At 36.5% G+C, this 26,432-nt stretch overlaps 1 long non-coding RNA gene across 5 annotated transcripts in view; it reads left to right on the top strand.

The window, feature by feature from the left end:
• The window catches only part of LOC107317510 (uncharacterized), a 477,215-nt gene that overhangs the window by 141,854 nt on the left and 308,929 nt on the right, over positions 1 to 26,432 (top strand). For all 5 annotated transcript variants that reach the window (XR_014932772.1, XR_014932776.1, XR_014932773.1 and 2 more), the window contains exon 3: positions 2,148 to 2,197. This is a non-coding gene — a long non-coding RNA (uncharacterized LOC107317510). The remainder of the gene's footprint in view (positions 1 to 2,147; positions 2,198 to 26,432) is intronic.

A 26,432-nucleotide genomic window follows, 5' to 3' on the forward strand; every position in this document is an offset into this window, starting at 1 on the left:
GCACAACTCCTGGTTCCTGATTCTGCATCTGGTACACTGCAAGATGTTGTTCTCCAAGAAAATCTTTAGAAACATGTATATAAATTAAAACTTTAAGTGTAACATACATGTTACACATGTAACTTATTGGATTGAGTATACATTCACTGCTAAATAATGACTATTAAAGGTATAGTAAGTAATTCTGTCAGATAGAAAGATTACTTTATGTCATGTCCTTTGCATCAGTCTAACTGAAAATTTTATCTATTAATTGTCCAATTTAACAACCAACGTTGATCTTTTTTCTTTCTTTTTTTCTTTTTTTTTTTTTTTCTTTTTTTCCCAGTTGTCTGTATGGATAAGTATAGCAATAGTCAGAATGTATAGTCTCAAAAGTACATTAAATCTCTTTGAGGTCATAAAGTACAGCACCAGATTTAAAGGAATAAATGTAAGTTCATTAACCAGTCTGTTAATTTAGTAATTCTTGGTCAAGGTGTCCTATAGGAAATAAAGCTTTAAAAACTGACCTGAAGGATGGGTGTCTGTGGATCAGTAAATGTATAGTTAGATAGTCAGCAAATAATGACAGTAAATAACACTGATCAGTAAATAATAGTGAATATCAAGAGTACCAAATTAAGAGAAAATTTGTGTCCTTCATTATTTTATTTAGGATTTTTTTTTATCCCTTTCTATATCATCATCTCTAATAATGTTTGTAATCTGAAATAAGGCATTTAAGTGAGAAAAGAAGGCTTAGAAAAAAAATTTTGAAAGAATGTCTGAATGTAATTTCTATGATGTTCAGGGCAATATATCTGTATTTTTATCAGCTGGCTGCGAATGAAAAAACATGTCATTGTATGATTAATGAAAATTGCCATTTTTAGAGTAATAGTAGTATATGTGTTCTTGGTAGCTATTAGAGTTTGCTATTAAAGCATCAGTGACATTGGTCACTTAACATCAGACTATTTGCCATATTCTACAACCCTTAGCTTAAAGAAATCTACTGTTTTTCAGTGATGGTGCATTGATAGTATGAAGTTAAGTGAGTGTGATTTAACTTAAAACATCATGCTATGGTTCCAATTAACCATTAAGTTGTCATTTACATAAACTCAAATGTTTTGATAGGAACAACCAATTGCTGTAGCTAGAAAAAAAAAATAGGCTTTATACAGATCAGTTTAGAAAGCATGAGTTCTTCATGTACTATAAAGAAGTTGCTTCAGATCTCCTGGGACAAACTGCAATTTGATTGACTGCTAATAGCTGAGGTCATACTCTTATCTTTTTTATTTGTTTATTTTTAATTTGTGGGTGAACACTGTGCTCATTAAAATGAAGAGCTCACTAGTTTTAGCCAAGCACTACCATATTCTATATAATGAATTAGGTACACTTGAATCCTTTTCAGTAGTTCATCTAATTTTCCTTGGAGTTGCATGGAGTACTTTATTATTTAACTATTTCTTTTTTTTCTTTTTCTTTCATCCCCCCCCCCCCCAGTTGTACTATTGATATTTCTAGCACAAATCTTCATCTGGTTAACATCCCTGTGCAGTAGATGTTTGCCTTTTCACTCTTCTCGTGTGAAAGTGAGAAGTTGGGCTTTTCAGTGTTTTCCTTAGTTTTGTTAAGAGAAATAATTGACTGAGCAGCTGAGTTAAAATGTTTTTCTACATTTTGGGATTTATGAGTACAATATACTTGAATTATTGTGGACCTTTATGGCTTTATGTTGTTTTGTGGTCATATCTGATAGGAGAGTATACATTTTATGATCTTAGTTTTAGGAAAATAAGTCACTTTTTTTCCTTAGTTTCATTTTATTTGTTTTTAATGATGTGTCCCTTGCTTTTCATCCCTAAGGTTTGTTGGATTAATTATTCAGTGTATTAGAGGAGTACTGAGAAATTCTATTCTGGTGGCAAATAGATACCAGTGACTTAATGCTTTGGGTGCAAGGCTAAGCAATATCACATCTCTGAGTCTTGAGACAGTTAAAATATCCAGATTTTGTCTGTAAATGTTTTCTCATTTGAAAATGTAAACTTTCAGAGTTAATGCTGCCATTACCAGAATGCTGCTGGCATTGCTCCTATGTTAGAAGATAATTGCTGGACTCATTTCTGACATGTAATATTTCTCTCTTTTAGGGAGGTAGGTGACAAGCACACAGAGCTCGCTGCTAAACTACTGCAACCAGGTAAGTTTTCTTCTTGCCTTCATTAACATTAATGCATTTTCCAAAATATGCGATGAGTTAATGGAGAAAGCATCTGTGTAGTCCACATTACAAGAGAAATTTATTATGCCTTGTAATTAGTTTGTTCCTACACTTGATGTGGTGTGTCTCGTAAGCAGTTAGATTTTTGATTGCCTTTTAGGCTTTTCAGATGACCTACGCATAGGTTTGTATTTTTATTTTGACTGACTAAAGTGTTTTAAGTCATTTCGTGCTGTGTCACACTAGCCTGGAGAACTTTTCATAAACACTAGGAACCACATAAGACTTGCATAATAAATGCATTTCTCAGGTATAGACTAAAGTATCTTTTATGAGGCTTGTTGTATCCTATTTCTATCTAGATGGAGATCTCATGATGCGAACCCATAACAAATTAAAAAGAACTACAATGTTACGTGATCCAGGGGTTACTTCTTCACTAGTTGTCTGCTCTTTTTCTGCCTTTCTGTCATAGTGTTTTGACTGTCACCTTCACCCTCTATCCTTCTTCCTCTGTAATGAAGATGATCCCACACAGTGCCCCAAAGGCATTGCTTCCCCCTTAATGAAATGGCCACAGGTTTTGTATGCTGTGCTACATTCAGAGCTTGGTGGACTGCCAGCTCCACACACTGGTTGGAGAGGTGGGAAACCTGCAGGGGCGCAATCCTTTTCATACATTTCGGTCACTACAGATCATACTTTCCTTAGAACTGAAAGCAGCTATTCTTGCTCTGGCAACCTGTAAGGATGGCAGGTAGATGTGAAAAAATGTAACCAACCTTTCCATTTCATGAGTTTCAGTCTAACTATATAATAACAGTTTATTTTCTAACCTCCAACAAGACAGACAGACAGAAAAACAGTATGAATCAGAAAATGATTGCATTAGAGAAAATCAAATGGCTGTCAAATGGACTTTCATTACTTTATTTCTAATCAAATGTAAAATAGCAAAGAATACAGCAGAAAACTTGAAAATCCTTGAAAGACATTTTGCACTGCATATATTGTTGACTTAAGGCAAAGTATTCACTTGCTCAAATCAGCTCATTTTGTAGTTTCCTTGTCATACATCTTAATGTCAGCAACATCTGCAGTGGAATTATAATGCGGATCAGTGCAGATTATCACCAGTTAATAAAGAGTCAAAAGCATGTTTTAGGTTAGCACAGTCTCTTCAGTTCATTTCTGTGAATAATCTACCCACGTATTTTTGGTAACAACATACATCAAACACAACACAAAAGCTATGTGCAGCATGAGATGTGATTTATTTTTTCTTTTTCTTTCTTTTTTTTTTTTTTTTTACTTTTTGGCACAACATTTGCATGTCCAAAATCAAATCCAGCAGCTTGGGCTCCTCTTCTGATCTTAGCTCCAAATATTCATTTTTAGTTAACAAAATCATTTGAGTGCTCATTTTGACATAAAATTCACAGGGGAAGTGCTCTTAACTTTATGTACACCTCCATAATCAGAAGGGAAAATATTAAATTAATGAATTCAGAGGATCGTTCCTTAAACACTGATTCTCAGAGTGAATGGAGATCATGGGGGAATCTTTCATCTTAACAGTGTCATTTTAAGTCATAGCAAAAAAAGATCAAAGTTTTGATAATTTCAACTGCAAGGTTTTGGGCACGCTGCTGACTCATTAAGAGTGAGCTGCAGTTTTCAAAACCATCTTGAGGATGTCCAGAGTTCACAACAGATGAAAAGGGAGCCGTATTCCCCAGCCCCAGAGGCAATTTTGAAAATGTAATTCTAGTTATTAGTGGATGTTATTAACCATACAAAACTTCTGCCTTATCTTTGTTATCTCAAGAAATACTTTTTCTGTTAGTACTGTTTCTGATGGTTTGATTGATTTATCCCCGATTGATTGCATTTTAGATGGTAGCACTTTCCATTTTATGGAAATGCCATAAGGCTTTAAATGCTGAGATTCAGAAAGGGCTCTAGGGGTGAACAGAAAACTGTCCAGGACCCTAAGACCTACAGGGTACAAACTAGATAAATTAAATATTGCTACAAATTGACTAGTGCTTGAATGGGGCTAGGATGGTGTATGTTAGTCTCTACAAGTGTCCCTCACAGGGCTGCTGTTCAGTTCTGAATAACAGGGTAGCACTTGCTGTCAGTCCGGCAGTCACTGAGGACAATAGAAATAAGCTTAGCAGCTTAACATTTACCTGTAGCCAGCTTTGCTTCCTTAAATCTTGTGAGCCCTTAAAATGCTCTCACAGTAAGCACAAATGTTGTAGGTGAATACTGCAGCATCAAACAACCCACTGGTTTCAAGGAAATGCTTTTGGGATCAGAGTTTTTTTTACTGTAGTAAAGTCTATGTTGTGGCCCAAACTACCTGGTAATGAAAGTTTTAGAACTGTGTGGCTTTCCCCCGGTTTCCACAGAGATGTGCTCTCCCACCTGCATTCAGGAGCACACAGAAGAACTGGCTGGGGTTAATGTACAAGTGTTCTGTGCACAGCAAATCCGTCCATGTCTGTAGTGTTAGCAGCAGTGGATGGCTGCAAGTGCAGTACTTTTTACTATTATTAATTACAATTTTTAATTAATACAGTAATTAGTACTAAGCAGCTGCATTTTCACTGGCATCTATTTGTGGTTGCTGTTACCTGTACTTCAACAAATGATGTATTTGTTTTTCTGCTAACATGAAGTCACTGTGATTGTGGGTGCCTAAAGGACTATGTGTCCCTGTAGTGTAACTCACTCTCCCATGCAGCATTAGGGGATACAAATGTGTGTGTTCTTCATTTTACTGGTTTAAAGGGCATTTTACAACATTCCCCACACATAAAATAGGAAAGGAAATGATCCATCAGAGCCCGTGTTTGTGTTGTTTGCAAGTTGATCTCTTCCAGGACACAAAGTTTTTGGAGTTCAGAGGACTTTTTGCTGGCCCTGAGTCTGAACATTAATAACAGTCAGAAGGCAGAAGCAGCATTGTATAAGCATTGAAAATTTGAAGCAAAATGCACTTAGATTAAAAAATAAACAAGATTGAGAGGGTTTTGTACATACACTATACTTGGCCCTGTCAGAGATGAAAATAAGTAGATTTCTGAGGTTCTGAATGCAAATCTTGGTGCTAATCATTTGATTTTCCCAAATAAATAAAAATTATCCCCAAACAAAGCCCTGCTAGAAGCACTGAACATGCCAGTGGCAAGTTCTGCTTCAGACTCCAAGAGATAAAGTACGTTAGTGCATATCGGTTAGTCTAATTTATTCAGTGTCATTGCCATATCACAACCTTCTGTTTGATTTTCTTATAAACTAATAATTTCCTGAATGAGCTAATACAGCCACTGCCACTAGTACCTCTGCCTTGTAGAAGTTTTTTATTGTTGTGTATGCAACTAAATTGAAATATCTTTCACTTGAAATATTGACTTTAATATCTCATTTGAAAAATTCATGAAGCCTTTGATGTTAAATCCATACTCAATTTAGCCAAATGCCATTAGAATATGCAATACGCCTGAATACAGAAAGCATTATTGTCTGTGTTTCTGCAGAAGAATTACATTTTATGACTGTAACGTCAGGATCTTTTTTGGATTTGTGCATGAAGAAAAGAAAGGGAAAAGCAGCACATTAGAAGTAAAATGAAAAGTGGTATTGATTAGGCGCTCATTTACCCTCTCTTTGCTTCAGTCCCTAAATGCATGGAAATAAGGGTTGTGCCACTGCAAGTAACAATGCTCCGTAATGAATGGAACAATCTTAAGAAAATTAGTGTAAACATGTATGATAGTGCACAGATGTTGCTCCTAGTAACTGTCGCACATTTATTTTACATCTTCATTTACATATGTCTCTTTATTTCCTAATAGTATCATAATAGAAACATGACAATAGTTAATGATTTCATAAAACATGCAATGTAAAGACCGATGGGGAGGTAGAACATTAATTGAAACCTATAGCTAGAGTACATCAGAATTACATCTCTGAAAATGACTCATGATAAAAATATCCTTCCTTTACGGAGAAAGACAAAGACAGGTAAAAACAACAACAACAACTGGGCTTTCAGCAAATTAATTTTTTTTCCAGTAAAACAGAGACTGGCAAATGTTGCAAAATCTCCTGAGTGCTAATAGAATGGTATTTGCCTTTAGTAATTTATGGGCACTTTTCTCCCAGCTATCGATCACGTTTAAAAAAAGTAAACTGCATTAACATTTTTGGCAATAATGGCTCCAGAAAACGTCTGATTTTTATCACTACCAAAACTGACGTCATGATACCGGGTTCCTTAGCAGTGGTGGGAGAGTGGTAGTTCAGTGAGTGTGTCTGCCTGCAGTGTGCTAATGGAAAGCACTGAGTGAGCTGGAGCCGGAGCAATGCTTGGTGCTTGGTTTCTTGTCTGAAAACATAAAGAATATGTTAGTGGGACAAGTCAGGAGGCTGCTGTGTAGCACAAAACGTCCAGTGGACCTTGGGGTGTGAGGATTGTAATGACCGTGGTAAATCGAAGCAGGAGTGAGCCGGGGAGAGCTGCTCTCTGCCACCATCTCCTGGCCAGTCCCTGGGACAGAAAGCTCTGCAGGCTTCGTTCTCCCGTTGCCTCTCCAAGAGGATGAGCGCAGCCATTTTAGGCAAGCTTGTACTTGAAAAATAAAATACTTGCTTAAAATTTCTGAAGGACGAATGGGTCTTAACAAACTCATGCAGATGTCTACTAAAGTTAATAGTGCAAACTGCTGGACTAAGGGAGCTGAAAGCTTCGAATGAGTTCAGAATGCTTGGGCTGAGATTTTTTTTTATTTTTTTTTTCCCCTTGGAATTAAGGACCAATGTTTTTTCAGTTATTACGGTTCTTGTATGGTCAGATAGTTCTGAAATGCTCCTTGAATATGTGTGTTGTGCATGATGCTGATTAGACTAGAATTCCTGCGGATTATTTATACAATTTGACTGGAAACAACTTCATTTCAGCAGTTAACATTTTTTAACTTTATGGTTGATGTGGAAGAAGTTCCTTGAATGCGAACCCTTGTGGGTTGCTTTTGCTGAAACTCTGCATTGCTGTATAGAGATAACTTGAAAAACAAGGTCTTTCTGACCTGTTACTAAATTTTTTGCTTTCTTTACCTGGGTCCTTCACTACTAGAAAGACACTGAGGTTCTGAAATGTGCTTAGAGAAGGGAAGTGAAGCTGATGAGGGGTTCCTGTGAGGAACAGCTCAGGGAACTGAGATTCTTTAGCCTGGAGAAGAGGAGGCTCAGGTAAAACTATATTGCTCTCTGTGGCTACCTAAAATGAGGTTGTAGTCTTGTGGGACTCAGCCTCTTCTCCCATATAACTAGCAACAGAACTAGAGAGAATGGCCCCAAGTTCCACCTGAGGAAATTCAGGTTGGATGCTAGGAAATACTTCTCTGAAAGAGTCTTTAGCTACTGGAATGGGCTGCACAGGGAAGTGGCTGAGTCACAGACACTGGAGGTGTTCAGAAAACGTTTAGATGTTGTACTGAGGGACATGATTTAGTGGGAAATAGTGGTGATGGGTGGGCAGTTGGACTGGATGATCTTGGAGGTCTTTTCTATCCTTGGTAATTCTATGAAAGTTCTTGTTGTCTACTAGCAGAGTAGATTGATTTTGATTCCTCTATAATTAATTGTGATAATGATGAGCACATGAACTTAATTTTCAAAATGTGTGCAAACTGGACTCTCCGCCCCTCCGATTCTTTGCACTGTGCTGTTTGTTTCGTACTTTTATCTTAAGCAAGTGGCCAAACATTTTCTGGAGAACTTGTACCCCAGTGCTCTTTCTATAACAAAAGAAAAGAACTTCAGAACAAATGTACCTTAAAAGGAATTTTAACATCATGGCCAATAATATAAAATTGTCAGAAGTATATATTAGGTTTCAGTGTATAGTTTATACGTACCACTGAATCTGATACTGGTGAATAAAACTTATTAGGGAAATCCATTTGCCATGCCTGAAGACTTCACTGTGAACGGTTTTACAGATCTCATTTTTCAGATCTTTGCAGTATGCTGACTACTGAAGATTTGTGGGAAAGAAGGCAAAAGTTTTTTCAAAAAGAAATAAACTTTCAACTGGAATTTTGAAAAGTGGCATAAATCATAAATAGTGGTGATGTGCCTGTGCACGTCAAATGTGTACACGCTCCCTAAAACAAATTAAATCTTTTATTTGGATCACTTATTCAATGGACTTGAATTTTTGACTTGCAGTTTCAACCAAGTAAGATAAGGTGGCCCGTTCAACCCATGTTATTAAAGAAATTGGTTCACCTATTTGATTTCATGTCATTGTAGTTCCAGCCATTCATTTATTCAATAAACAGTTTGGTATGTTCTGAGAAGTAATGAATATTGATTAAAAAATTGATCACTTATTAAGAAACAGTCTGGGGGAAATTGTTTATCCAATCAATTTTATTTTTTTATTTGTTATTTATATTTTCCAATTTAATCTACCCCTCCCCTAGGCTCCCAAACTGCCAAGTTAATCAGAAGGAAGGGCAGACACTGCCCACAACTTTGCAAAGAACACAAAACCTAATGCTTTTGTTTTAGATGATGCTACTTGAAACTGGCCATAGTAAAGATGGTGATTGAAAACACCTAATACTTACCTTATGCACATTTGGCTATAGGACTGAAACTTCAATAGGATTTATTAGGCTTCCTGCTTCCTATATTTTACATCAGTCAACTCTGATGCTGTCAAAACACAATAGTTACAAAAGTATTATGGGTTTCATCTAAGCTGCCAGAGATTCCAAGCAAGGAGTCTGACTGCAGAAGGCACTGAGGGAATGATGTGCACAAGTGCTCTGGAGCATATACTCATTCTTTTAAAATGAGATCTAGGCCATGAACAGACTCACTGAGCAGCACTTTGTAGATGAACAGACCGCCCATCTGATCTGTGTTTTATCTGTGCACAGTAATTCTAGGTTTGTTGTTCAGTACATTAACAAATATGGATCCTTAACACTCACAGACGATAGATAAATAGTTCTGCATTCCCTGCGACTTACCCTCTTTGGGATTTTGCTATATAAGTTGGGAAATTTAGTGTTACTTCTGCCTTAGATTTTTCACACAGATATGGAATTTTCCCTCTCTGCTACTGGGGGTGGGTCTGAATGCACTTCTCCTTTTGTTAAAACAAAGGTGTGCTAATCTCTTCACATCTATTAACTGTGTTTTGCACACCTGATATACTCCCATACGTAAATTCATGTCACAGTGTTATTTTTCAAGAAATACATATTTATATATGTATCCTTGTATATACAAAGCATTTGAGAGGTGCCTTAGGGATGTGAAGCCTTGTTTCTGGGTATCTCGTTAGGGCACTCACAGTACTATAACCAATAAGCTAAATGTATATGCGTCTATCTGTTCTTTCATGAGGAAGGATGAGGAAACACTCTGCACATAAAACCAGTTACTATTTCTGTGGGCTTTAAGCTTATAAATAAAACCTCACCCTCCTCTAAGTAGTCAAAAGATAAGATTGCTTCTGCAAGAACAGGATAGGCAGCGAGAGGTCAGGGCTACGTGCTCTGAAAGCTGCAAGGGAGAGAGGGCATCTTGTACAGGATACCTTACAAAAGGAGGATCCTTTCACTAAGGATAGAGCAAGAAGTACTTCTTCAACGTGTAGCAAATGAGATTTGTATTATGTGTAAGGGAAAGAAGCAATCTATCAGACAATAATGCTAATAGGGGGATGGGAGCAGCTGTTTAAGAAGGCTGTGTAATTGTCATAATTTATATGAAACAGTTATACAGATATTTACAGATTAGCACTTGTTAATAATGGACCAGGCTTAGAAGTATGGAGCTGTACTGATTGACCTACTGAGATTCTTTTCTTCCCTTCTCTGCTACAATTTGTTTTTTTGGTTGCTTGAACTGCTGATTACATCTTCTAGGTTGTATCTGAATAAGAAACGGTTCAATAATTTGGAGACTATAAGTCACTAAAACCTACCCATCATTTCATTCATTTTATTTCTTTCCTGGTATGTCAGGCCAAATGTACAAGTTATTAAAAGAACAGATATAAGTATCTGGTAGGACAGTTTGGTATAGAAGTTTGGCTCAAGTGTTTCTGTGAGCTTATCCATGAGGCTAAGAGGCACTAGATCCAAACTGCCAGCCATTAATTTCTGAAACTTTAGATGTGATCAATATAGTAAAATTTAATCAATATTGATTCTACCTGAACTTCCATTTGATGCCATCCAAGACTAATCAGCTAACATTTAGGGAAACTTAACCAATGCCTAATTGCTTCATTCAAATGAAAAATTAACAGCATTTAGTTAATACATTGACAGAGACCCCAGGAGTGCTGCACATAACCTCACAATTCCACGGACAGACATTTTTATAGGTTGCTATGCAAAAAGACTTGAGAACAAAGTGCTCCAACCTCTTTCTAAGTTTGCAAAAGATTTTCACTGACTTGAGCAACAGTAAACACTATTTAGTTTAAAACAAAGCCTAAAAATCATATATTTGCCAGTTCAAGGCCTACTAAATTTAACAGCCTTAATTTGCCACAAAAGAATGCCTCAGCTGAGGAAACTGAGTCCTCTGTGTATAAAAGTAACGATGATTAATTTTCCAGGGTTTGTATCATGTTGTAAACCCTGCTTATGTGTTCATTATTCTATCATGTAGCTATCTTGATACTTCTTGTAGAGATTTTTCTGCAAGGGCTCCTGGTTATAATGCAAACTAGTCCTGTTACAGCCACTCCTGAATATAAGAAATGGGGCCTGTTGCATTTACAGCATCAGGATTGAGGTGTAGAGCAATTAATTGATGTTGCATTAATTTTGAGTAACTTTAAGAAGTTATTTGTGTTAACACCTTCATGAAAATTAGAAGAGCAGGTGGGAAAGTGTGTTTGCTCTTCGTGAACAGCTTTCATTGATCAGGGTTAAGAGAATCCCTGTTTGTTAGCTTATGTGTACCAAGTGAGTCTTTTGATGTGTGAAATGAGTGGCTACCATTGTGAACTGTTTTGTTTTATTATTTTCTGTGTTGCTCTAACCTTTTTTCTATGAATGTAATTGCAACTTTTTGTATGACAGCAAAGACAAACATTAAGCTGTCCAGAAGATAAAGTGCCATTTTGTTCTTCTTTAGAAATTCTTGGTGAGATTGGCAAAACATCAGCAAAAAACTCAAAACCCCCCCCCCAAAACTACTGACTCTTCAGTTACTCCTGGTGGCAAATGTAAATTTATATGTATTTATATTAGTCTCCATTTTAAGACATATTTGTGTTAAAGCAAAACACAAGACCCAACTTCAAACTTTATTTAATTGCCATTGTCAGAACCTGACTTTCACAGTAGTCCTAATTTAAATTAAATTAGTTCTCAGAATATTATGTTTTTCATCCCCTAGAATCCTTGAAAATAAAGCAAAACATTTTATACTAGAATCATTATGTTAAATTGGCTATTTATGATTGTTTTAAACCAAATGGCTAAAACCAGCTTTATTCCCATGCTCACATTAAATGGTATGCACACTGCTGCTGCGTAATTGTGGAAACACATTTTAGAATGTTCCTCATGTGTACAGAATGGAGAAAATTCCCATTACCACATTATTCAAATATGCCTTTTTGAAACTATTGAATTAACAGAGCTAGATTAAAATATAAATGCACTTGTTAAGTAATATTTTATTTTCAAAACCCATTTTCTCTTTATATTATTTATACAGTTGGTATGTTTGTCCAAGAGAATAGATATATTGTCCTCAATAGGGTAAATATCCACTGTGATTGCTTCTTTAATTGCCGGAGCAACCTCTTTGCCTTCCTAGAAAGTGGTAAGTCACTGTTTAAGAAAAGAAGGCCATTGCTGTTTCTCCAGGTACAGTGCTGTGTGCAGAAGATGAGCCTGTCCTTCTTGCTTCACTGTAAAATCACAAAACTTATCCTTTGTTCATTCAGTAAGTCACTGTAAGGGCAGAGTGTCAAGGCACCCTATCCCTCTGCTGGGAAGGAGGCAGCCAGGATTGCACAGAGCTGCAGGCGGTGCGTTCTCTTGAGGTATTGGCTGAGTATCTTGATAACAAGATAGAAATATTGCATGGTGTTAAAAATACCAGAGATCAATTTAAAAGGAAGGAAAGTATAGTATTTATTCACATTTCCAGGCACAAAACTGAGTATGTTCACTACACAGTTTGGGGGCTTAATAAGCCCAAGTCCCAATGAATTGGTTCTTGACAGTTATGAATGGTAGAGTAGCTGCATTAAAGCAATGAGGGAGCTAACAGCAGGTTTGAAACTGGGTTTGAATAAATCATCAACCAAACACATAACAGCATTGTAACAGTAGGCCAAAACCTCTACAGCCATGTGATTGCTAGTTGCCAGGAGACCATGGATCTTGGGCACTCTGAAAATACTGAAATAATTTTAGCTCTCCCAAATTTATAGAACCTTTGAAAACACATTTAAATTTAATACATTTAAATCTATTAAAGTATAACTACTTCATCAGATTGCATGTGAAACTTTTAAATGAAATACAACTTTTTAACTAAAACAGTATACTTTTCACATTGATCTTCGCTTTCTTCTGTATAATTTATAATGTATTTAAAAAGAATATTTGTAAAATGCAGTTGGGTATTTAAGATCATTGCTGCAGTGATTCGGTGTCTCTAATGGACACATACACTAATGCTTTGTAAAGTGTCTGCCTTACCTTCCCTTTATGCAGATGTGTATCTTTATGCTTTAAAGTAGTCCATGGGAGGTCATATGCACAGATTTCATGTTTAATTTTAATCCCATTAATGAGCCTTTAGAAGCTAAGATCTAATACTCTGTTTGCAGTTACCTTTCCTGTGAAAACATTTGTTAGATTACGTCAGTGTTAGAAACATTACATCAAATCCATTCTTTTTGTCCTTTTCTTTTAGGCGAGATTTTCCCAGACGTTCATGTGTTTGTGCTAACCACATATGCAGTCTGTAATTGATAGGCTTGATTTACAGGAGAGATCTGTTTTCCTATCTTTTGGATGAAATTTTGAGCTTAATTGAATTGAATTAAATCGGTAGATGTCTATTTATCCGATTTGTGGCCCCAGAGATGAAAGAGTCAGACTGACTCCCCATAGGCTGCTCATCTGGCTCAGGGCCATCTTCTGAAAAAGAAGCAACACTCTCATCTCTAACATTCCCTGTACAACTTGGGATAAATGTGGGGCACCACCAGCGACTTCAGAACAGCTGAAAGATGGAGCTGTCTTTTCTTTATTTCTAGTTCTGCCATAGATTTTCGTTTGTACAACACTGGGCAGTTGCCTAGTTTCCTCAATAACAGGGAAGACTTTCTTATGAGGTTAGAAGAGAAGCACGTGCTGTTTGTAAGGCTATTGTATTTTGTGATTATAAATACTCAATTAGCTGTTAGCTTACAGTAAAAGAACGGGAGAAATATTTAAATCTGATGATTTGTGAAGTGTAAATTCATAGTGCATTTAAATTCTGTCTTAAGTAGATATAATGAATACACTAATTACATTCTTTATGTGAACTGCATTAACACAGATAGAAGAATTTATTTCAACACAATGCATTTTTGCAAGTGTTCGATCAACTGAGAATTCCTTTTTTAGAACACATTAAGATGGCAACATCATAAAATAGCACCAAGCAAAGCGTGGGAGAGAGAGAAACAGTGAGTGAGACTAAGGGCATGTGAAGAACAGTCACTATCCAGCAACAGCAGCAAAACAGTTTCAATTTTCTGGATTATTAATTCAAATTCACACGCACATGCCAGTTAAAATTAAAGGCCTTTTTTTACTGCTCTAGTTTAAATTAAAGATTATATTCTGCTCCACAAGTCTGAATTAAATAGCTTATTTTGCACACCAAGCTCTCATTTTAAAGCTAATAAAGAAAAGACATAGCATGTATGTGCAAGCTCAAGACAGGAAGGGTCTAAATTACTACACCTGTTTCACTTGGGAGCTACTTTATTAGTGTTACAAAACTTGGCTTTCAATTTGGCAGTCAGAAGCACATTTAGAACAAGCATTTCTTTGTTTTGACAGAAAGGCTGTGGTAAATGAATGACGTTTGAGCGAGGTGTGAAATGTGAAGGTACAAAATTAACTGGTAAGATAATTACTGTTCTAATTCTGCATAAACAAGCGTTTTGAAAATCATTAATAGTTCAGGGAAATAATGTTAGTGATTAAATAAGGTGGTTTGCATCACTGAGCACAACTAAGCTGCTTTAATTACATTTGAAAGCAAGGGAAAGCAGCTAATTAAAATTAGCACAGGGTTCCTGAATGACCAGCGCTGCATTGTTGCCCTAACCTGTTTAATTGCTTGTTTATTAATAATATGTCTTTATTTTCCCCTCTTCTGCATTTAACAAAATTATTAAAAAAGTTTAAATGTGTAAAGACAATCTCACTGTATGTACTTACCAGATATGAAATGCACAAATAGCCCAGGGAATTACAAGGCAAGCTAACATCATTCAAAAGTCATAACTTTTTTCATATTAATAATGTTTTCTTCCTGAGTCACATTCATATGTCAATCACGTCCATGGGCAAGAAAAATGGTCTTTGGCACAATTGCCGAATTGCAGCATTTTGTAGCTGTTTTATTTTTAAAATCTCTTGAATACTAAATTGTTAGCTAAAATATAGGCAATAAATCTAAGACTAATCAATAATAAATTATGGAAAGCGTGAGCAAAAATGCCATCTAAACTAAAAGAAAGTTTTATACCATCTCAGCCATTTTAAGCAAAAAATTGCACTAAATTGACCATCTGCAGTAGGTAGCTCTGTTCAGAGGAAACATAGGACAGTATTCTCTAGCTGTTGGCATATATATCCTTCAGTTAAGGAATACTGATTGATTATATATTAATTTATTAGGCAGCTGACTTTTTTTTTTTCCTTGTCCCTCATGATTATATATATTTTTAAGGTAAATTTCACTTTGTTATTATAAAACCATAAGAAGTAGTTGGGAAGGGTTTCAATCTATAGACTTTACAGTATAAAATGTCTAAAAATAGAGTAATATATATATTTATATTTTGGTATAATCAAAGCAGGCATGATGTTTAACACATTGATTTAGTATTTATGCTTCACCTCTGATGTGAAAGGCTCAGATGCATAATAATTTACATACATATACATTTCAAACAGTAAAAATTAATTAAAAGTATGAAATTCTACATAGAAAGGTATCAGATTCCAGAGAGATCGTGGGAATTTTGTTTATGCAATTGATAAGCAATTAAAACAAGAAGTTAATTTTAACTTCATGAATAGAATCAGAATGGCTTGCATTGGAATGGAACACAGCTGCTTTCTGCAAGTTCTACTCCCTGTTAGTACTCATACCTTGCTCTTCAAATTGTTGAACCTGAATCCCTGTTCAAGCTTGCTCACATCCCTTTGCGTAGCATCCCTAATCACAGAATCACAGAATGACCCGGGTTGGAAGGGACCTCAAGGATCATGTAGTTCCAACCCCCCTGCCTGGCAGGGCCACCAAACATGCGCCTTTACTAGATCAGTTTGCCCAGGGCCCCGTCCAACCTGGTCTTGAACACCTCTAAGGACGGGGCATCCACAACCTCCCTGGGCAGCCTGTTCCAGGACCTAACCACTCTCTTAGTAAAGAACTTCCCCCTAACATCCAACCTAAATCTTCCCTCTTTTAACTTAAAACCATTTCCCCGTGTCCTGCTATTATCAGCCCTTTCCAAGAGTTTACTCCCCTCCTGGGAGTAAGTTCCCTTCAGGTATTGAAAGGCTGCAATGAGGTCACCCCGCAACCTTCTCTTCTCCAGGCTGAACAAACCCAACTCCCTCAGCCTGTCCTCATAGGGGAGGTGCTCCAGCCCCCTGATCATCTTCGTGGCCCTCCTCTGGACCCTTTCCAAAATCTCCATGTCTTTTTTGTACTGAGGGCTCCACACCTGGACACAGTACTCCAGATGGGGCCTCACAAGAGCAGAGTAGAGAGGGACAATCACCTCCCTATCCCTGCTGACCACCCCTCTCCTGATGGAGCCCAGGATCCCATTTGCTTCCCAGGCTGCCAGAGCGCACTGCTGGCTCATGTTTAGTTTCTCATCTATCAGGACCCCTAGGTCTTTCTCTGCTGAGCTGCTCTCAAGGACCACTCCTCCCAGCCTGTACAGGTGCCTGGGGCTCTTCCGGCCCAAGTGCAAAACCTTGCACTTTGCTGTGTTGAACCTCATTAGGTTCACCCGAGCCCAGCTTTCCAGCCTGTCAAGGTCAATTCTGTTGTGTAAAAAACATGTAAAAAGAAATTGGTATGTGCCATCCATGTTCAACAGACATTACGTACACTATTTTATAGGTGCTTGTTTTTGTGAACAAGATCAGGGCCCTGCTGTGTGTTATAGGACGGTAAAGAAAGATCCAAGCCACAGTTTTCAATGGGAATTGTCTCCTTCATGTCTACACAGTGTCAGATCAGCATTTTGAATCTCAGTGCATAACAGAAATAACCTTGATACTTGTGTAGAGAAAATATTTTAAGTGAATAGATTTTCACTATTCAGAAACATGCAAAGCCAGACAAAGATGTCTGGTACAACTTATATAAGCGATCTAAGTCCTCAAGTAATTAAAGAATGACTTCCTAACATTTTAAAAGCAAACAGCTAAACAAAAAAATGGAGAAAAGTGAAAAAAAGTGTAGAAAAACCCTATTGATTTAAACAAATGTCCTAATTAGGTCTTACAAAGAATTTCTAGTAGTGTCTCATTGCCATAACAACCATCTTGCATCATCAAAGAGATACATGACAACTTGTAGTAATCAATGTGGAGTATAATTAATGGTGGCATTTCTTCATGTTCTAGCAATGCGATAAATGAAAGTTTGATATTATTTTTTTTAATTGCAAAGTTCCTTGGCCATCTATTAGGTCACGGTCATTGCAATTATGACTAAAACCTTTCATTAACCTTTATTTAAGTATTTTGATATCTCTATAATATGTTTCAAATTGATATCTGTAAAATTGTAAAAGCTACAAAAAATCTGCTATATGTAGAGCAGAATAGCAAAACTGTCAAACATTCTTCCCATAAGTGATTTAAGTTATTCCTATTCCCATTTTTGTTCTTGTATGGCTCTGATAAATATGGTACATTTAACTTGCAATTATTTAAGATGTTACAGTCCCTGAAATACCCACTTTACCCCTGCTCCAGTGCTGGGAAACAGCCCCTCTCAGCATCCATAGTCCATAGTCTGTAGTATTTTCAGGCTAATAAGGAGTGTAGGCATTCATAGGAGGAGCATGTTACACTGCATGTCTGTTATGGGGAGGTAACCTTGCATGCATGGTAGCAGCAACATCCTAAGCCTACCTAAATCCACCAGATCCTTAAAGTAGCTTACCCGTCTTCACTGAAAACATGATTTACCCATCTACTACTAATGGGAATGCATTTTCTATCCCTTGACACATCATGCTATATTATCTTACTTTTCAGTACATTTTTATTATATATGAATGATATAGACAAAATATATGTTTTTAAAATGGATGGTGAATCAAATTGAGGAAGATCTTTTTTAAAATTTCATGTGTCGTTTTGCTGGCTTCAGTTTAACTTGAAGAAATTCTCTGCTTGATCCACCCCAGGGCTATGCCAAGGAGTTTGAGGCATGGAGTAGCTAGACATTAAGGGGCAGAGTGTGACTGCTTCTTCCACTACAGTCTTGTCCATTTAAATTATATTTGAAATCAGGGTCTTTGACTATTTGCAGTTTGACATTGCAGGGAAGTCAATCTCACTGGTTGTTGCACAACCAGGCAGTCTGGCTTCCAGTCTCTGCTTCTGTGCTCCTGCCAGTGCCTGTGGTTGCAGGCTGTACCTATGGTAGCATGAATTCAGCGGGGCCATGACAAAAAGTGTGAGTAATGTATTCTGTGATAGTGCACAAAGAAAAAAAATAATTTCCTTCCTTTTTATTCATTGATGCTTCAGCTGACCTGCAGTTTCCTTTGGGGTGTTTCTGTTACTAAAATATATAAAAGCACCAAGATGTTTTAATTGCTTAACCCTGGAATACTTTGGAGTTTCAGTTTGAAGTGCTCTCAACCTTGTTGTATAGAGATAATCTCACTCTCATAACCAAGGCATGAAGGAAACAGTGACTTGAACAGTTTGCTACATACACATCTAATGCTATTACAGATCTATGGTCTTTCTTCCTCTTCAAGCTTAAAGTATTTTATTTTCTTTTATCCTCAGAAAGGACTTCAGAGCATACTACAGCAAAAAGTGGGTGTTTATAGGATAACATATTCCTACAACATATACTAGATCTATAAAAATTTTGCAATTGAATTTTCTTTATAAGTAGACAGGTCAAATCCTAAAACGTGATGGAACCCTGGGGGAGGTTCAACTACTCAGATGTTTGCCTACACCTTAGTAGAGTCAGAGAAATAAATACTTGAAGCAAGATGATGTATTAACTCACTGTGATGCAGAGCCAGACTAGCTTTTGGCTTTCGGTGAGATAGGAGTACTTTCAGCATACACTGGAAACTTGTACCAGCACAACGTGCCTGCTTGGTATGAGTAGAAGTAGAACTGAGATTTGCAGGGGAGTAAGGAGTTGATTTCACATTTATAATGTCATTTTAAAATACCAGAATGAAGAAAATATATAAATAAGTCCCATATATATAAACAATTAGGAATCTTAATTTGTATGACATCTAATATGCTCTGCCATTATTAAGGATTAATGAAGAGCATGATCATCTTGTAGAACATCCCAACAGGGCAGTCACAACAACTTTATAGTGCTGAGTGTTAGCAGTGAGTGTGATCTGATTAACTGTGGCATTTCACTGTGTTATGGCAGTTCTGTTAAAAGGGACTTGTTGAGGGAGCTTAATTGTTAAAGCTGCCATTTCTTTTGCCCCTTTGCTTTGGATTGGTCACTGCAGTCGTGACTGAAACCTTTCATTAACCTTTCTCAATTTAATTCAATCTTTTGAGCTAATAGCATTAGAACATGAGATCTACAAAATGCATGTGCCATTTTACACAGCAAAGTGCCTCTCCTCTCTGCTCTCTAGCTGGGGAAAAAGGTGCAATACTTGGCTTGTTAAAAGCGTGTTTTAATGGCATGAATTTGAGCACGCTGGAAACGCAGGCTTGTGAAGTAAGACGGTCCTGTATTGCTTTTTATTATTTGCCTTTTGTAGCACAGATAAGTAGGGACAAGCTGAGTTAGTTTTGTGGTAATAGATGGTGTATAATTAGTGAAGCACTGTGTCAGAAATATTAAGACTAGGTGAGACATGATACAGAAATTACTTTGATTGTACAAAATCACAGAGGAGAGGACAACTAGTGCTGATATGATGAGCAACTGTATCATCCTAAGAGAAACAAATGATTCAAAGTACTGAGGAAAGCTGTCTGTCTGTAGCTGCCTACTACCTGCTCAGAGACAGCTGTGGCTGTGAGCTGCAGTTACCAGGTAGGAGGAGAAATTGACACAGTCCTAAGTACTGCTGGAAGCTTGACAGATTTTGTGGTAAATGGAGCTCAAATAAACAGCTACTTGTGTCTCCTGGCTTAGGGTGGTTAAATGGTAGTAGAGTTAGTCATCCCATGAGGGCCTTATTGCTCCTTGTGGTAGAAAAACTTTCAAGATGTCATAAAGCAAAGTGTGAGCTTTAATAATCTACCACTGGCCAACTGCTGGCAGTATTCTGAAGATCTAGCCAGATTCTCAGTTTATATAATTTGTTGCCATGCAGTTTTGTCATGCATTGTTACTACTTCAGGTTTGTAATATCATAAGCAGAGGTCAAGGAAACCTTTCATATTCCATTCTGTAGGCTTGCAATATACAACTTCTGTTCATCTCAGCCTGTTTTCACTTGGGAAGGAAGAATCTAACAAAGCAAAATGTTTAGGCCCAATCACTGTTATATATTAATTATACTGTATAAAGATATCACAAATTTCTGTAGGTTCAACCAGCAGTAATACATGGTATTTTCTGAAACAATGTACATCTGTTTTTGAAATAAGTATAAATATCCAGCTACTTCTAATCTAGAGGCAAAAAAATAAAATGCATAAACAGAGTAGCTAAATACACATCAGTTTAAGTAAGTGGAGGTGGTGGTCGTATGTGAAAGACAAGAATTGGAATCTCTTGTAAATGATATCTAATTAATATAAAGCATATAGGTAATGAGCGATATGTGTGCAAATTCCGAGGTTAAAGCATAAACACTTTTAACAGGCAGATGCCCTATAGCATGACATCCACTACTACAAAGAGCAGCTTGTATTCCAAGTGGAGCAAGTGAATATGAATCTATTCCCTAATTTGGCAGCCAAGGCAAACATACACAGGTCTTCCCGAGGCTGAGACCTAATGATGCCAAATAAATAAATAAATAAATAAATAAATAAACTCATGTTCTGACTCATGATTCTAATTCATTCCCACTGTACCTTGAGCAAAATAAGATGAGGGTGAAAACAAGTCATATCCTAATTTCAAGGAGGACTTGTGAAACTGTTTGTCATACACAGGCAGAAAAAGTTAATGACTTGCTGTTTTCACAGCTTAAGGTTGTTTAGATCTCACCATCTGAACAGACAGGTTTCCTAAAAATGAAATGGAAAGACTGTAATGAAGCAAACCTGAATGTATTTTTAGACTTATAAACATAGGTTTCTTTCATATGATTCGTTAGGGGCAAATGGAAGAATTCTGATTGACTTTATTGGGTCAGGATTTTATTCACAGAGAAAACAATTTCAAAAAAAGCATTGTGTAAACTGGTACAACTGTAACAACTGTGACCCACTGGTGCCTTAACTCCTTTACCAGATTTGGGTGTACAAGGTAAGAAGTTAATGTAGACATCTGGTAAAATCAAAACATTGTGACTGAATTTGGAAAGCTGAGTCAAAAGCTGTGCATTCTAAACAAATCAAACAAAATAAAGATGGTTCTTAGAATACCAAGCAGGAGAAAAGCTTTGTTTGTGCAATGTAAATTGATCAAAATGAACAAGTTTATCCTGTAGAAGGCAGAAGGCTCACTGATACAATACGTATAATCGACTAGAGAAAAGTTAGTGCTCTAACATCAGTAGAAATACTGTGAAGATAATGAAAAATAAGAGAAGAATCATCACAGTGGAATAAATGGTAGGCTTGAGTGGGGAAAACAATGTAAAATCCTGACTTTTTTTGGTGATTTCTCACTTAATTGTGTGAATACACAGTAAGCACAGAAGCAAAAAGCAGTTGTATGCTGATTTGCTTACCAGAGCTTAGTAAGTATTTTTCATGTTAAAATATGAATTAATCTTTTCAGTGTTCTAAATGTGTCTAGTGTATCTCTGTGTGGTGTTTCTTAATCAGTATTTTCTTTCATTCTACAGCCTAGCATTTGTATGTACTCCTGCACTTTTTGAAGTTGTTGGTAGAGCTTCCAAACTAGTAAGTGATAATTAGTGATGATCCCTTAGGGCTGTGATGAGTAATTTTAATTAGGGTTTTATACATCAAATAATGCCACTTACGATGGTCAATTTATGTTGATATTTGTCTGCCAGTATTTCAACTACTAGTCCATCTAAGAAACCAATGAAAATTCTATTAATATTCAATCATATCAATCCTTCTATATCATCTCCTCATCTCCTTTTTTTTTCTACTAGTAACACAAATAAGCTTTTTTTTTTTTTTTTTTTTTCCTTTCTGTAAAGACACAATGGCGAGAGTTGGACATGTCTGTTCTGAAATCACCTGGCTTTGGGGCTTTAAGTAGGACCTTTAACATTGTTATTTGTGTTTAATTTTACATAGCATTAAAATGTTACCTTGCCCTAAGCTGTAGAAGACACTGCTGTTCTTCCCAGTAGCTGCCTTTTCGCACCCTGTCCTTGACTTCATAATCCTGAAATGCCAAGCTTGGAAATCTGCTTCTGGCAGAACAAGATCACTTCATCTTTGAGGTCATGTTCCAGGCTTTTGTTCAATCACAAGTTCTGTTTGGATTCATCTCCAGTGTGTCTACTTGAATATTCAAAAAATCATCAGCTAGTCTAATTTGTTTTTTTCAAAGTCATGTAAAAGACTGATTTGCTTTGACAGGTGGATCAGAAACAGAATTGGAGCTATTTTATCTGGACCTAATTAAACAACCTTCATTACTGGCAGGTATGTGTTTGTGATGACAGAAATTAGCTTGATTGGAATTAAAACTCCAAATATAAGGCATTGAAATTGTTTGTTTTTTAAAAATAAACGGTTTAAAAATATATCTGTGAAGTACATATTTAAATGTAGTATCTGTGTGTCTAAATCTTAAGTATCTCATCATGCCAAATTCAGTTTTGTATTTTATGTTAATAGCACTTGTCATAGGTATTCATGAGGATATTGCCAACATTTATAAAATGGCTCCACTTTTGTTCAAAACTGAGACTTTAATAAAACAGCAGCAGCAGACTTTATTTTTTTCCTCTGCATTATTTTGTGTGGTGTATTTAGGAGTGAGTTTCAGTCATCTAAATAAGGCCAGCATGAGGCAGATGCAGTGCTTATGACCTCAAAGAGGGCTTTCAAGTAATGCATGTGTGTTGGTTCTCTTTTACCTTCACAGAGCCCAATTATTTCCAACTGGTATGATAAATTCTATGCATGTCTATAGAATTAAGGAAACTTTTTCCCCCTGCCTGCTGACACTCTAGCCTGTGAAACAGACAGGTTTGAATGGCATGCTGAGGTTATTAAATATTGTGATAAGTTCTGTCTGTCCTAGTTGCCGCCTTCTGTGGTGAAATAATTTGTAACTTTTCCATAAAGTCTTCCAACAACTCTACCCATTTACCCAGTCCAAAAAAGCTGTGTGAGAGTTTCAAAAGCTACCATGAAAAATAAATGTACACGGACAGTTTGATAACATACTTTTCTATGCCTGTTCTGATTATGTAGAGTTAAGGACAAAGCATCCTAGGAGAGATTTTTCAGAGCAGTCATAGCATTGCTTGGTGCTAAACTATGCTCAGCTGGTTCAGCAGATTTTGCTATGAATATGATGTGACTGTGAAGAGTAGAGTATCATACCTGAGAAGGTGAACTAGCTCAAAAATAACTATAGCTTTCTTTCACATAAAAATAATAGTGGAGTAATGTTATCCATGAACCTAAAATTCTGCAGTCTGTTAAAAGTCCAAATCATATTTCAAAGAATTGGATTTTATATCTTTCCTAATAGAGAACAGGTGTGAATAAAATCTCTATTAGAAAGGTGGCTACCTATGGGCAGGAAATAGTAGGTTATATTCTGGTTATTGTCAATGCTAATTAAAGAAGGCTATTTTGCCTTTTGGTTTGCAATGGTAGCAGACAAATAAGGACTATCTTTTGCCAGTTATACCCTTTAAACCATGTCGTGTAAGGGGATGAAGTAACACGTCAGTTACATTACTGGGAGATGTAATTTGCCCTTTTGAAGGACAAAAGTACAAATATGCAAATCCTTAGGTCCTGTTTAACTAAGGAGAGGCAATAAACATGAACAGAAAATCAAAGACTAACTCTATGTGCAATTCAGCTGGATAAAATTAGGTGCATTTTACCAGTTTAGAATTTAATTGTTACCAGTTTAACAAAGAATGTGCCTAAACTTTGATTTTCCAAAATGTGTCTAATTAAAAATCCCAGGATGACAGTACATAATAATGTAACAAATTACATTTTAAATCAAATATGAAAGTAACACATAGCAATAAACATTATCCTGTTTTCTCAGTCAATGACAACAATGTCAGAATAGGCCCTAAAGAGATGAAATTTATTTCTTTCTCAAGAAGAGCTTTTTACTTATCTTAGATTAGTGTACATATGAGTAACGCTAAAGCAGTCAGTTAAGTCTTGCTACTTCATTGTTTTCTCTGTATAGCTTTCTATGTTTGAAACTAGGACAAAATTTCTTCATAAGGCTACCTGTATAAGAGAGAGCTATGTATAAGTTGCAAAAGTTTTCCCCTCAGAGGACTCTTAGAATGAGGAAGCCCAACAATGGGCACTAGTGGCAGTCTTCTGTGGATGAAATATCTTTCTGTGAGTAAACTGGTAATACCAAAGCTAATGAACTAATACAGAAGCAAAATGAGAGCGGGTAAAATGGTTCTGAAGTTTCCTGATCTAGGCAAGAGCCTTAGATCATGGTTTTGTGTCTGTTGCTGGATGATCTAGGGAAGATGCACTGTGTGGTTCTATTTCCTATAATTGGGAATGACACCTGACAGCTTTTATTTTTTTTTATTTTTTTTATTTTTTACTGTGCTTTGAGATTCAATGTATGTGCTAAATATCACTGTTATTTTCACATACTGTTGTTAGCTATTCTGCCAAATGAGGAAGAAATGTTTTTCGGTATTTACTGGAAACACAGAGTGCTTACACATCCTTGCTGAGATATGTGAAAGATATTTCACATATTTTGTTAGACAGATTTACACGCCTTGACCTTGTGCAACAAAAGTATCTGTTTTCAAAATTCGTATGCATTGACTGGATTGTCCCACACAGTGGTCATTGCCTGTGAGCCTCATACAGTAAGGTTCTGTACTAGTCAACAGGAAGTTCATTTAGAAAGGGAAGAGAAAGAGAAAAAAGTATATGCACCATTAGTTTTATCTCTCAGATAGTTCTTCTCCTGTATGCATTTGGGTAACTGTGCCAGGCTATGATCAATGCATAGACTATGAAAACAGATGAAACCAACTGAAAAAGCAACCTTGTGCCTCTTTAAGAAAAAGTGAAAACTTTTCCAGTTGATTTAGTGCTTCATAAATTAGCCTAGGGACAGCTTTAAATTGTGCTCTTATTATGCATACAGGGTTCTACTCATCTAATAATTCTGCTATTCAATAATAATAATAAAAAAAAGATGTTTTGAATAGCAACCAAATATGCCATAAAAATACGCTATCCACATTCTGCAAAGACTGGCAATGTAAATGAATGGAGTGAAAATGTCCCCAATATGATTTCTCTCTTGTTGACTTTCCAATTTAATTTTTCATGGGGAAAAAGATGTACTGGGAAATAGAATGCATGATCTACAAGTAGGAGTTTAGGGAAGTCATTATATACCCATTACTTATGTGCATTTATTAAATCTGTCTGGTAAAATTAAGGGAGTTAAATTTTTATGTATTTATTTCTATCTAGTGTAACAAGTGTATCTTGTATGCCAGTCAGAATTTAACGTAAATGAATTAACTGACCACATTAGAGAAAAGAATCCTTGAACTGGAAGGGATATATCCTCTACAGAAACTGTCCTGGGATTCTGTAGTTATGGTCCCTGGGTGAGTTTAGGATACTATCCATTTCATTTAAAGACCTTTATATGACTGTTTTTCAAAAACTGCAGGAAATATAAACAACTACTTCCTCAGCATTTTCATTCAAACCCTAGGAAATCCTTCAGGCTGTCTTGGAAAGGGGCACTGAATCTGCCTGCTGTGATGGTGCTTGGCCAGTGCACAGTCTTAGGAGCTTTTACTAGGGCTGTAAGTCCAGTTATTCATCCCTTAAGGCCTGTGGTGGTAAGCATATTTATTTACTTAGATACTATCTTAATCAGAGCAAAGCCAGAAGAGCTCCTTTTGACTGCATATCTTGGCCCGAGTCTATCCAGTTAAGGGCCCTAGGGTTTTTAATAAGTATCCCAAACCCTCTTATATTAACCACTTCTCCCAGTTCAGACTTACTGAGATTCTTGGGAGTTGCCAGGATTTTCATCTTAAAATTTTACTGTTTAAAAAAGGGATACAAACAGTATCAGTAATAGATGTTTATTTTATCTCTTTCCCATAGGACAGAGGACTGGGGACTTCAGCTAATACTCTTCCTTGCTTTCTGTGTGTCTGCTTTCTGTTATAGTAACATTCAAATGTGATTAATAAGGACAGTGAAAGGGAAAGCATTGGATGGGTAAATTTTGGCTTGTCACAGACCATGTTGTTCCCTCTGACATGGTGGAATTTCAGCTTAGTAGGGTTTGAACTAAATTTTCTTGTGAAAGAAGTGTACATGCTTCAGTT

This window comes from Coturnix japonica, chromosome 11, assembly GCF_054131305.1.
Source record: "Coturnix japonica strain WE chromosome 11, WE-NBRP24, whole genome shotgun sequence".
Taxonomy (NCBI): Eukaryota; Metazoa; Chordata; class Aves; order Galliformes; family Phasianidae; genus Coturnix; species Coturnix japonica.